The sequence below is a fragment of the Heterodontus francisci genome, unplaced genomic scaffold (genome assembly GCF_036365525.1).
Source record: "Heterodontus francisci isolate sHetFra1 unplaced genomic scaffold, sHetFra1.hap1 HAP1_SCAFFOLD_51_2, whole genome shotgun sequence".
Classification (NCBI taxonomy): domain Eukaryota; kingdom Metazoa; phylum Chordata; class Chondrichthyes; order Heterodontiformes; family Heterodontidae; genus Heterodontus; species Heterodontus francisci.
Genome location: NW_027141369.1, coordinates 9,527,511 through 9,540,851, shown reverse-complemented (window position 1 = coordinate 9,540,851; position 13,341 = coordinate 9,527,511). Strand labels below are relative to the sequence as shown.

The following is a 13,341-nucleotide window of genomic DNA, read 5'->3' as shown; positions in this document are numbered from 1 at the left end:
AGTTATGAAAAAGAATAGGACTGGTCCTCAGGTTGAAGTCCTAAATTGGGGGAAGGCTAATTTCCATGGCATCAGACAGGAACTCTCAAAAGTTGAATGGGAGAGGCTGTTTACAGGTAAAGGGACGACTGGCAAGTGGGAGGCTTTTAAAAGTGAGATAGGAAGAGTTCAGGGCCAGCATGTTCCTGTTAGATGGAAGGGCAAGGCTGGCAAGTTTAGGGAACCTTGGTTGACGAGGGATATTGAGGGTCTGGTCAGGACAAAGAAGGAGGCATACGTCAGGTATAGGCAGCTGGGATTGAGCGTGTCCCTCGAGAAGTATAGGAGATATAGGAGTATACTTAAGAAGGAAATTAGGAGGGCGAAAAGGGGCCATGAGATTTCCCTGGCAGATAAGATAAAGGAGAATCCTAAAAGATTCTATAAGTGTATTAAGAGTAAAAGGGTAGCTAGGGAGAGTGTAGGTCCCCTTAAGGATCAGTGTGGCAATCTATGTGTGAAGCCACGCGAAATGGGCGAGGTCTTAAATGAATATTTCTCGTCTGTATTTACCGTGGAGAAGGTCATGGAAGCTAGTGAGTTCAAGGGAGGGAACAGCGATATCCTGCAGCATATCAACATTACAAAGGAGGAGGTGTTGGAGGTTTTGAAGCGCATTAAGGTGGATAAATCCCCAGGGCCTGATCAGATGTATCCTCGGATGCTATGGGAAGCAAGGGAGGAGATTGCTGGGGCGCTGGCAGAGATTTTTGTATCATCGTTAGCCACGGGTGAGGTACCGGAAGACTGGAGGATAGCTAATTTGTTAATTAATAAATTAAATAACAAATCATGTCGCCTCTTTCTCTTCTAAACTCTGGCGGAGACAAGCCTAGCTTGTCCAATCTTTCCTCGTAAGACAGCCCACCCATTCCATGTACTAGTCTCGTAAACTTTCTCTGTACTACCTCCAATGCATTTACATCCTTCCGCAAATAAGGAGACCAGTACAGTACTCAGTACTGCAGAAGAGGTCTCACCAATGTCCTGGATAGGTGAAGCATAACCTCCCTACTATTGTATTCAATTCCCATGGTGATAAATGATAACATTCGATTAGCTTTCCTAATTACGTGCTGGACCTGCATACTAACCTTTTGCAATTCATGCCCTCGGACACCCAGATCCCTCTGCATCTCAGAGCTCTGCAATCTCTCACCATTTAGATAATATGCTTTTTTATTCTTCCTGCCATAGTGGACAATTTCCGACTTTCCCACATTATACTCCATTTGCCAGGTCTTTGCCCAATCACTTAACCTATCTATATCCCTTTGTAGCCCCCTTATGTCCTCTTCACAACCTACTTTCCTACCTATCTTTGTGATCAGCAAATTTAGCAACAATACCTTCGGTCCCTTCATCTAAGTCATTTATATAAATTGTAAAAAGTTGAGGCCCCAGCACAGATCCCTGTGGCACACCACTCGTTACTTCTTGCCAACCAGAAAATGACCCATTTATGCTGACTCTCTGTTTCCTGTCAGCTAGCCAATCTTCTATCCATGCCAATATGTTACCCCCGACACCATGAGCTTTTATTTTCTGCAATAACCTTTGATATGGCACCTTATCCTTCTGGAAATCAAAATACAATACATCCACTGGTTCCCCTTTATCCACAGCACATGTAACTCCCTCAAAGAACTCCAATAAATTGGTTAAACATGATTTCCCTTTCAAAAAAACATGTTGACTCTGCCTGATTACCTTAATTTTTTCTAAATGCCCTGCTATAACATCCTCTGTAATAGCTCCAAACATTTTCCCTCAGACAAATGTTAAGCTAACTGACCTGTCGTTTCCTGCTTTCTGTCTCCCTCCCTTTTTGAATAAATGAGTTACATTCACTCTTTTCCAATCGAACGGAACCTTCTCGAATCTAGGGAATTTTGGAATATTAAAACCAGCGCATCAACTATCTCACTAGCCAATTCAGGACCTGGCGACTTGTCAACCCGCAGCTCCAACAATTTGTTTAGTACCACTTCCCTGGTGATTGTAATTTTCTTGAGTTCCTCCATCCCTTCAATTTCCTGATATACGGCTAATACTGGGATGTTATTTGTATACTCAATAGTGAAGACCGATGCAAAGTATCTGTTCAATTCATCTGCCATCTCTTAATTATCCATTATTAATTCCCCAGACACACTTTCTATTGGACCAACAGTCGCTTTGTTAACTCTTTTCTTTTTAAAATATCTATCGAAACTCTTACTAGTTGTCTTGAAATTTCTTGCGAGCTTTGTCTCATACTCTAATTTTACCTTCCTTATCAATCTTTTAGTCATTCTTTGCTGTTTTTTTAATATTCTGTCCAATCTTCTGACCTGCCTCCCACCTTTGCACAATTATAGGCTTTTTCTTTAAGTTTGATAGTATCTTTAACTGTTTTCGTGAACCATGGATGGTGAGTCCCACCTTTGGAACTTTTCTTTCTCGTTGAAATGTATCTATTCTGTGTATTCTGAAATATCCCCTTAAATGTCTGCCACTGCATCTCTATTGACTTATCCCTTAACCTAATTTGCCAGTTCACTTTAGCTAGGTCTGCTTTCATGACCTTATAATTGCCCTTATTTAAATTTAAAATACTAGTCTGGGACCCACTCTCCTCTCCCTCAAACTGAATGTAAAATTCAATCATATTATAATCGCGACTACCTCGGGGCACCTTAACTATGAGGTCATTAATTAATCCTATCTCGTTGCACAATGCCAGGTCTAGTATAGCCTGCTCTCTGGTTGGCTCCAGAATGTATTGTTCCAAGAAATTATCCCCAAAACATTCTATGTATTCCTCATCTAGGCTACCTCTGCCCATCTGAATTTTCCACTCTATATGTAGATTAAAATCCCCCATAATTATCACAGTACCTTTCTGACAAGCTGCCATTATTTCTTCCTTTATATCCCATCCGACAGTGTGGTGAATGTTAGGTGGCCTGTACACCACTCCCACAAGTGACTTCTTGCCTTTATGATTTCTCATTTGTACTCAAACTGATTCTGCATCCTGATCTCCAGAACTCAGGTCATCCCTCTCGATTACGCTAATACCATTATTAATTAACAGAGCTACCCCACCACCTTTTCCTAGCTTCCTGTCCTTCCAAAATGCCATGTCACCTCCAATATTCTCATCCCAATCTATGTCGCCCTGCAGCCATGTCTCTGTAATGACTATCAGATCGTACTTATTTATTCTATTTGTGCTCCCAGTTCATCTGTTTTGTTTCAAATGCTCCATGCATTCAGATACAGAGCATTTAGTTTTGTCGTTTTATTATTTTTGTCACCTCTGGCCTTATCTGTCGATTTACTCTTAGATTTGTACATTCTGCCCCTTCCTGTCACAGTCTGCTTATCATTTCCCATATTTATACCTTTCTCTCTCGCCCTGTCTCTCCTCCTTGATTCACCATATCTTCCCAAATTTGATCCCTTGCCCCCACTATTCAGTTTAAAACCGTCTCTACGTCCCTCGTTATGTGGCTCGCTAGAACACCAGCACCAGCACGGTTCAGGTGTAGACCGTCCCAACGGTACAGCCACCTCTTTCCCCAGTACTGGTGCCAATGCCCCACAAACCAGAACCCACTACTACCACACCAGTCTTTCAGCCGCACATTACTTTCTCTAATCTTATTTGTCCTATGCCAATTTGCACATGGCTCAGGTAATAATCCAGAGATGATTAACTTTGAGGTTCTGCTTCTTAATTTGGTGCCTAGTTCCTCAGACTGACTTTGCAGAACCTCTATCCTTGTCCTGCCTATGTCTTTGGTACCGACATGGACCACGACGACTGGATCCTCCCCCTCCCATTGTATGTTTCGCTCCAGCCCTGAGCAGATGTCCTGAATCCTGGCACCGGCAGGCAACACAGCCGTCTGGACTCTTGCTTTTGCTGCAGAGAACAGAGTCAATCCACCTTATTATACTGTCCCCTACTACCACTACATTCCTTTTTTCTCCCTCTTTGAGCCGCAAACACTTACTGCAGACGTGTTTGCCCTGGATCACACTGGCATCCAGGAACTCCCACATGCTGCAGCTGTGACACATCACCTGTCCTGTCATCCTCAACGTGTTTCAATTTACTACTTAAATATTTTATTCAATTATTCATTTTATTGCATATTTTAATAAACTTACCACTAGTTTGTTTACTATTTTAAATGTTAGGACTAAAATGGATCTTAATCACTTACCAGATGCGCATCAAGCAGGTCGGTTCTTCCAAACCAATCAACGACCTGCTTGCCTGTGATGTCACAGCTTACCAGATCCTCACCAAACAGCTCCTTCCACTGCACCGAAGAAAGAACCAAATCCTGGATCCTCACTGCAGCGGCTCTCTGTTTCCCTGCTCTCACTCTCCATTGTGACGTCACTCCTCGATTTTTTTTTCCCCTGCTCTGCTCCTCTCTCTGGCTCTGTCTCCGAGTCTGTGCTTTTGGCAGATTTCTTCATTTGTTGTTCCGTTGTGCTCCTCTGTTTCTGGTCCAAAATCTGACGCTGGTGGGACTTGAACCCACCACCTTAGAATATCATCTTAATTATTATTTAGAAGTCCAACACGCTATCCATTGCGCCACAGAGCCTCACACACTTTTGTTAACATCACTAAGGCCTTTGATATTGTCAGCAGAGACGGCCTCTTCAAACTGCAATGGAACATCGGCTGCCCTCCTGACCTCTTGGGCATCATCTCTTCTTTCCACGAGAACATGCACAGTTCCATCAGTTACAATGGAGCAACATCAGACGCTTTCAAGATCAGCAGTGGGGTAAAGCAGGGCTGCGCGCTGGCGCCAACTCTCTTTGGAACAGAGGAACATAGGAGTAAGCGATTCAGCCCGTCGAACCTGCTCTGTCATTCAATTCGATCATGGCTGATCACCTACCTCAAAGCCCCTTTCCCATGCTATCCCCATATCCCTTGATGTCATGAGTATCAAGATTTCTATCAATTTCTGTCTTGAACATGCTCAATGATGGAGCTGCCACAGCCCTCTGGGGCACAGTATTCCAATGATTCACCACCGTCTGAGTGAAGAAATGCCACCCATCTCAGTTTTAAATGGCCTACTCCTTATTCTGAGACGATGTCCTTTGGTTTTAGACTCACCAACCAGGGCAAACATCCTGTCTACATCCACACTGTCACGCCCTGTAAGAATTTTGTCAGTTTCAATCAGATCACCTCTCATTCTTCGAAACTTTAAGGAATACAGGCCCAGTTTCCTCAGAAGACAATCCCACCATCCCAGGGATTAGTCTGGTGACATAAAAACAAGAAATGCTGGAACCACTCAGCAGGTCTGGCAGCATCTGTGAAAAGAGAAGCAGAGTTAACGTTTCAGGTCAGTGACCCATCTTCGGAACTGACATATATTAGAAAAGTCACAGGTTATAAGCAAGTGGGGTGGGGGTGGGGCAGGAGATAACAAAGGAGAAGGTGTAGATTGGACAAGGCCACATAGCTGACCAAAAGGTCATGCAGCAAAGGCAAACAATATGTTAATGGTGTGTTGAAAGACAAAGCATTAGTACAGATTAGGTGTTAATGGACTGAATATTGAACAGCAGGAAGTACAAACCTGAAAAAAACAGTAGGTAAGCAAACTGAACAAACTGAGATGAAATGAAATAAATGCAAAAAAAAGATTAGTCTGTTGACCCTCTGTTTCACCCCCTCTATGGCAAGTGTATCCTTCATAAGATGAGACTAAACTGTACACAATACTCCAGTGCGGATTCACCAAGGCTCTATACAATTGCAGCAAGACATCTTTACTCCTGTACTCATGACCCCTCGTGTGGGTACAACATACCATTTGCCTTCCTAATTGATTGCTGCACCTGCACAAGAGCTTTTGGTATCTCAGGAAAAAGGACACCCAGGTCCCTTTGGACATCGACACTTCCCAACCTCTCACCATTTAAGAAATACTCTGTCTTTCTGTTTATTCTACCAAAGTGAATAACTTCACACTTATTCACATTATATTCCATATTCTTGCCCATTCACTTAGCCTCTCCAGGTCCCCTGGAAGCCTCTCTGCATCCTCCTCACAACTCACACTTCACCGAGCTTTGTGTCATCTGCAAACTTGGAAATATTACATTTAATTCCCACATCCAAATCATTTATATAGGTTGTTAACAGCTGTGGCTCCAACACTGATCCTTGCAGTACCCCAATAGTAACAGCCTGCCATCCTGAGAAGGACCCGTTATTGCTGTAATTGTGACCTGACTCCAAAAACAACTGGACTGGAATGGAATGGAATTCTTCAGTGTTTCTGTTGTTTGGCTTGCATTGACTCATCGATTTTCTTGTTTTTCACTTTGTCGATGCCTTTGAATAATTGTGGATCCTTCTTCAGGGTGTCTTCTTTCACCAGGTAGTTCTGACCTCTGATGATGTTGATTGTAATCAGCTTCAATTCGCTGATAGTTTTGGAAGTGAGCAGATTTCCTTTGCTTGAGTCTACAACATGGAACTCAGTCTGACATGTGGACCCATGGGAGGATTTGAATGCCATCCCTGCGTTGGAGTTGCATCCATCCAATAAGAGACCGAGTAGAAGTGACAGTTCTGTCAGTCGAATATGAGACTTTTAATGGCAGGGTTGTGAGTTTGAGTGCCATTCTGTTTTTCCCTTTTGTAAGGCTTCATGAGCAGAGAGTACAGGGAGTGTTTGAAATGAGCAAGTCTCGCTTTGATTCAGGACTCTTCCCTCTCAGCAGCATCTCACTATGAAAGATTGAATTTGATCTCATTTCATTCTCAGCTCGGAGTCTGTGCGGCTCAGTGGCACTTCTGGCTGTCTCCCGCTTCACAATCCATCAGTACTGAGAAAGCAATGGGGAATATTACTCACATGTTGTGTTCTTTAATTTTTTGGAAAACTTGAATGTATGTATTTTCTTCCAAAACAAGGACACCACGCTGCTGATAATGTCGGGCTGGAATAGCTCAGTTGGGAGAGCGTTAGAATGAAGATCTAATGGTTCCTGGTTCAATCCCGGGTTTCAACAATTTCGCTTCCTTATGCGTCCCTTGCCTTGGTTCTGATTTTCCAGTTGCACAATTCACTTTGAGATTATTTACCAAGCACCAGTGGATTGAATTTGAGAAACAACACAGAGTCATTTACAACATGGAAGGTGGTCATTTGGCCTATCACGTCCATGCTGGCTCTCCCCGGAGCAATCTAGTCAGTTCCACTCACCAGCTCGATCCCTTTCCTCCTGCAAGTTTCTTTCCTTCAAGTATCCATCCAATTTCCTTTTCAAATCATTGATTGTCTCTGCTTCCACCACACTCGTGGGCCAAGACATTACCACCCACAACATAAAAAATTCCACCTCATCAAGGATGGGAAATACTTACATCTTCTATATTTGCTTATTTTCTATTTCTATGAGAATAGACTGGCAGTCAACATGAAAGGAAACCCAAAAATCTTCGAGCAGCATGTAAATGATAAGTGGGTAGTCAGAGGTTGAGTCGGGGCTATTAGGGACAAAAAGGATAATATAAGCTTAGAGGTGCAGGGCAATGTTAATCTACTTAATGAGTACTTTGTATCAGTGATCACTAAGGAAGTGGAATTTGACAAAATATCTGTCGAAGTGAAGAGAGTAGAGGCAATGGAGAGAGTACAAATTAGGAGAGGGAGGTACTAAAAAGGCTGGCTGTGCTTAGGGAAGATAGATCACCTGGTCCGGATGGCTCACATCCCAGGTTGCGAAAGGAAATGCGGATGCAGATAATGGAAGGGCTTGCTATAATCTTCCAATCTTCCCTGGATACGGGGGAGGTGCCAGAGGATTAAACAGTGTCAAATGCGAAACCCTTATTCAAGAAAGGGTGTAAGGACAGTCCGGGTAACTACAGGCTAGTTAGATTAACAGCAGCGGTGGGTAAGGTTTTAGAAAGAATAATCAGGGTAAAAAATCAACAGTCACTTGGAGAGGTTTGAGTTAATTAAGGAGAGTGAGCATGGATTTATAAATGGGAGTTCATGCTTGACTAATCTAACTGCATTTTTTGATGAACTAACAGAGCAGCTTGATGAAGGCAATGCAGTGGATGTTGTTTATATGGATTTTAAGGAAGCGTTTGACAAGGTACCACATAAAAGGGCGGTTAACAAAATTGAGGTTCGTGGTATAGGAGGGTCAGTGTCCAATTGGATAGAAAATTGGTTTAAGGACAGAAAACAGCGAGTCTTATTAAATGGTTCTTTGTCAGACTGGAGGATAGTCGACAGTGGTGTTCCCCAAGGGTCAGTGCGAGAACCACTGCTTTTTTTGCTCAAGGTAAGTGACTTGGATCTTGGAATACAGAGTAGAATCTCAAAATATGCCGATGACACCAAACCTGGAGGAGCGGCAAACAGTGAAGATGATATGAACTGCCTGCAACAGGACAGTGATAGGCTAGCAGAATGGGCAGACAGGTGGCAGATGGAATTTAATAGGGACAAGTGTGAGGTGATGTATTTTGGCATAAGGAATAGGGAGAGGCAATATATACTTAATGGCACAGTTCTAAAGAGTGTGCTGGAATAGAGGGACTTGGGGTTCATGTGCATCAATCTTTGAAGGAGGCAAGTCATATTGCGAAAGTGGTTCGCAAAGCATATGGGATCTTGGGCTTTATAAGTAGAGGCATTGAGTACAAAAGCAGGGAAGTTATGCTGAACCATTATAAAACTCTGGTTAGGCCCCAATTGGAGTGTTGCTTCCAGTTCTGCTCAGCAGACTTTAGAAAGAATGTGAGGGTCCTTGAGAGGATGCAGAGGCGATTTACCAGAATGGATCCAGGGATGGGGGATTTTAGCAACAAGGTTAGGTTGGAAAAGCTAGGATTATTCTGCCTATATCAAAGGAGATTGAGTGGAGAATTGATAGAGGTGTATAACACCTCTAGAGAACAGGCCATCCTGGACTGGGTATTGTGTAATGAGAAAGGATTAGTTAACAATCTTGTTGTGTGGGGTCCCTTGGGGAAGTGCGCCCATAATATGATAAAATTCTTCATTAAGATGGAGAGTGAGAGAGTTGATTCCGAGACTCGGGTCCTGAATCTAAACAAAGAAAACTATGAAGGTATGAGGCGGGAGTTGGCTATGATAGATTGGGGAACGTTACTTAAAGGGTTGACAGTGGATAGGCAATGGCTAGCATTTAAAGAGCGCATGGATGAATTACAACAATTGTTCATTCCTGTCTGTGCAAAAGTAAAACAGGAAGGGTGGCTCAACTGTGGCATACAAAAGAAATTAAGGAAAGTATTAGATCCAAGGAGGAGAAATATAAAATGGCCAGAACAAGCAGCAAACCTGAAGATTGTGAGCAGTTTGGAATTTAGCAGAGGAGGACAAAAGGATTGATTAAGAAGGGGGAAATAGAGTATGAGAGTAAGCTAGCAGAGAACATAAAAACTGACTGTAAAAGCTTCTATAGATATGTGTAGAGAAAAAGATTAGTGAAGACAAATGTGGGCCCCTTCCAGTCAGAAACGGGGGAATTTATAATGGGGAACAAAGAAATGGCAGACCAATTAAATACATACTTTGGATCTGTCTTCACAAAGGAGGATACAAATTATCTCCCAGAAATGTTGGGAAACATAGGGTCTAGTGAGAAGGAGGAACTGTATGAAATCAGTATTAGCAGGGAATGTTTGGGAAATTGATGGGATTGAAGGCCGATAAATCCCCAGGGCCTGATAATCTATATCCCAGAGTACTTAAGGAAGTGGCCCTTGAAATAGCAGATGCATTTCTGGTCTTTTTTCAAAATTCTATCGACTCTGGAACAGTTCCAATGGATTGGATGGTAGTTAATGTAACTCCACTATTTAAAAAAAGAGGCAGAAAGAAAACAGCGAATTATATACTGGTTAGCCTGACATCAGTCGTGGGGAAAATGCTGGAGTCCATTATAAAAGATGTAATAGCAGAGTGCAAAAATAACTCGTCTCCACTCCTAGTATTTCTAAATCCCACACATTCACTATAATGTGAACAATTATTTCCTGTTGTGTCTCACTCAGATTTGGAAACTTCACTGTATTGGAGTGAGGTGACATCTACTGGCGGGAAGCAAGAACTGCAATTAAGCAGCAGAAACTCCACAGTCTGTCAGGGTTAAAGAAACATTGCAATGTGAGGATGCAGCGATGTGGTTTGATTGGGTAGATGGAGACATGATTCCACTTGTGGTGGTGTCTGAAGCAAAGGCCAGAAATACAAAATTGTCATTAATAAAAGAAATGAGGAATTCATGAAAAATGTAGTAACGCAGTGAATGGTTAGAATGTGGATAGAATAGAAAGTGAGATTGGATGGACAGAAGCAGTCTGAAAGGATGGCTGAAACAAAAGGTGAGTGCCCTGAAACGTTAACTGTGTTTCTCACAGCACAGATGCTGCCAGAGCTGCTGAACATTTCCAGCACTTTCTGTTTTTATTTCAGCATTTGCAGGATGTTGCTTTGATCTGAAAAAAAATGGATGATTGGCTGGGGGGTTCCAGTGAAATTCCACAGCAGCTAATAAAGCCTAACCTGTCAGTGGCTCGTTGGTCTAGGGGTATGATTCTTGCTTTGGGAGCATGGTTAATTAGCATGCGAGAGATCCCGAGTTCAAGTCCCGGACGAGCCCTGGTCTGCTGGCATTTTTAGATTAAGGTTATCTATTGGTTTCAGCCTTGCAGAAGGTGGAATTGACTTCCAAACGGAGCTGGCTTGAGGACCAGCCAACTGGATTCAAAGAGCTTGTCGACAAAATTGTAATTAACGAAATGTACAGATAGCCAAGTGAGAACATAAAGTTGTTGCTGTAATTGTGACCTGACTCCAAAAACAACAGGACTGGGTTCTGGACTGGAATGGAATGGAATTCTTCAGTGTTTCTGTTGTTTGGCTTGCATTGACTTATCGATTTTCTTGTTTTTCACTTTGTCGATGCCTTTGATTAATTGTGGATCCTTCTTCAGAGTGTCTTCTTTCACCAGGTAGTTCTGACCTCTGATGATGTTGATTGTAATCAGCTTCAATTTGCTGATAGTTATGGAAGTGAGCAGATTTCCTTTGCTTGAGTCGACAACATGGAACTCAGTCTGACATGTGGACCCATGGGAGGATTTGAATGCCACCCCTGCATTGGAGTTGCATCCATCCAATAAGAGACCGAGTAGAAGTGACAGTTCTGTCAGTCGAATATGAGACTTTTAATGGCAGGGTTGTGAGTTTGAGTGCCATTCTGTTTTTCCCTTTTTTAAGGCTTCATGAGCAGAGAGTACAGGGAGTGTTTGAAATGAGCAAGTCTCGCTTTGATTCAGGACTCTTACCTCTCAGCAGCATCTCACTATGAAAGATTGAATTTGATCTCATTTCATTCTCAGCTCGGAGTCTGTGCGGCTCAGTGGCACTTCTGGCTGTCTCCCGCTTCACAATCCATCAGTACTGAGAAAGCAATGGGGAATATTACTCACATGTTGTGTTCTTTAATTTTTTGGAAAACTTGAATGTATGTATTTTCTTCCAAAACAAGGACACCAAACCACTGCTAACGTAGGGCTGAAATAGCTCAGTTGGGAGAGCGTTAGACTGAAAATTTAAAAGTCCCTGGTTCAATCCCGGGTTTCAGCAATTTTGCTTCCTTATGCGTCCCATGCCTTGGTTCTGATTTTCCGGTTGCACAGTTTACTTTGAAATTATTTACCAAGCACCAGTGGATTGAATTTGAGAAACAACACAGAGTCATTTACAGCACAGAAGGTGGTCGTTTGGTCTATCACGTCCATGCTGGCTCTCCCCGGAGCAATCTCGTCAGTTCCACTCACCAGCTCGGTCCCTTTCCTCCTGCAAGTTTCTTTCCTTCAAGTATCCATCTAATTTCCTTTTCAAATCATTGATTGTCTCTGCTTCCACCACACTCGTGGGCCAAGACATTACTACCCACAGCATAAAAAATTCCACCTCATCAAGGATGGGAAATACGTATATCTTCTATATTTGCTTATTCTCTATTTCTATGAGAATAGACTGACAGTCAACATGAAAGGAAACCCAAAAATCTTCGAGCAGCATGTAAATGATAAGTGAGTAGTAAGAGGTTGAGTCGGGCCTATTAGGAACAAAAAGGATAATATAAGCTTAGAGGTGCAGGGCAATGTTAATCTACTTAATGAGTACTTTGCATCAGTAATCACTAAGGAAGTGGAATTTGACAAAATATCAGTCGAAGTGAAGACAGTAGAGTCAATGGAGAGGGTACAAATTGAGAGAGGGTGGTACTAAAAAGGCTGGCTGTGCTTAGGGTAGATAAATCACCTGGTCTGGATGGCTGGCATCCCAGGTTGCGAAAGGAAATGCGGATGCAGATAATGGAAGAGTTTGCCATAATCTTCCAATCTTCCCTGGATACGGGGGAGGTGCCAGGAGTAAACAGTGGCAAATGCGACGCCCATATTCAAGAAAGGGTGTAAGGACAGTCCGGCTAACTACAGGCTAGGTAGATTAACAGCAGCGGTGGGTAAGGTTTTAGAAAGAATAATCAGGGTAAAAAATCAACAGTCACTTGGAGAGGTTTGAGTTAATTAAGGAGAGTGAGCATGGATTTATAAATGGGAGTTCATGCTTGACTAATCTAACTGCATTTTTTGATGAACTAACAGAGCAGCTTGATGAAGGGAATGCAGTGGATGTTGTTTATATGGATTTTAAGGAAGCGTTTGACAAGGTACCACATAAAAGGGCGGTTAACAAAATTGAGGTTCGTGGTATAGGAGGGTCAGTGTCAAATTGGATAGAAAATTGGTTTAAGGACAGAAAACAGCGAGTCTTATGAAATGATTCTTTGTCAGACTGGAGGATAGTCGACAGTGGTGTTTCCCAAGGGTCAGTGCTGGAACCACTGCTTTTTTTGCTCAAGATAAATGACTTGGATCTTGGAATATTGAGTAGAATCTCAAAATATCCCGATGACAACAAACTTGGAGGAGTGGCAAACAGTGAGGATGATATGAACTGCCTGCAACAGGACAATGATAGGCTAGCAGAATGGGCAGACAGGTGGCAGATGGAATTTAATAGTGACAAGTGTGAGGTGATGTATTTTGGCATAAGGAATAGGGATTGGCAATATTTACTTAATGGCACAGTTCTAAAGTGTGTGTTGGAATAGAGGGACTTGGGGTTCATGTGCATCAATCTTTGAAGGTGGCAAGTCATATTGCGAGAGTGGTTAGCAAAGCATATGGGATCTTGGGCT

The 13,341-nt window shown here is 42.6% G+C and overlaps 1 non-coding gene across 1 annotated transcript; it reads left to right on the top strand.

Moving 5' to 3' along the window:
- Positions 1–11,644: 11,644 nt before the first annotated feature.
- trnaf-gaa (transfer RNA phenylalanine (anticodon GAA)) lies at positions 11,645–11,717 on the top strand. The gene has a single exon. It is a non-coding gene; the product is annotated as a tRNA-Phe (tRNA).
- Positions 11,718–13,341: the final 1,624 nt, after the last annotated feature.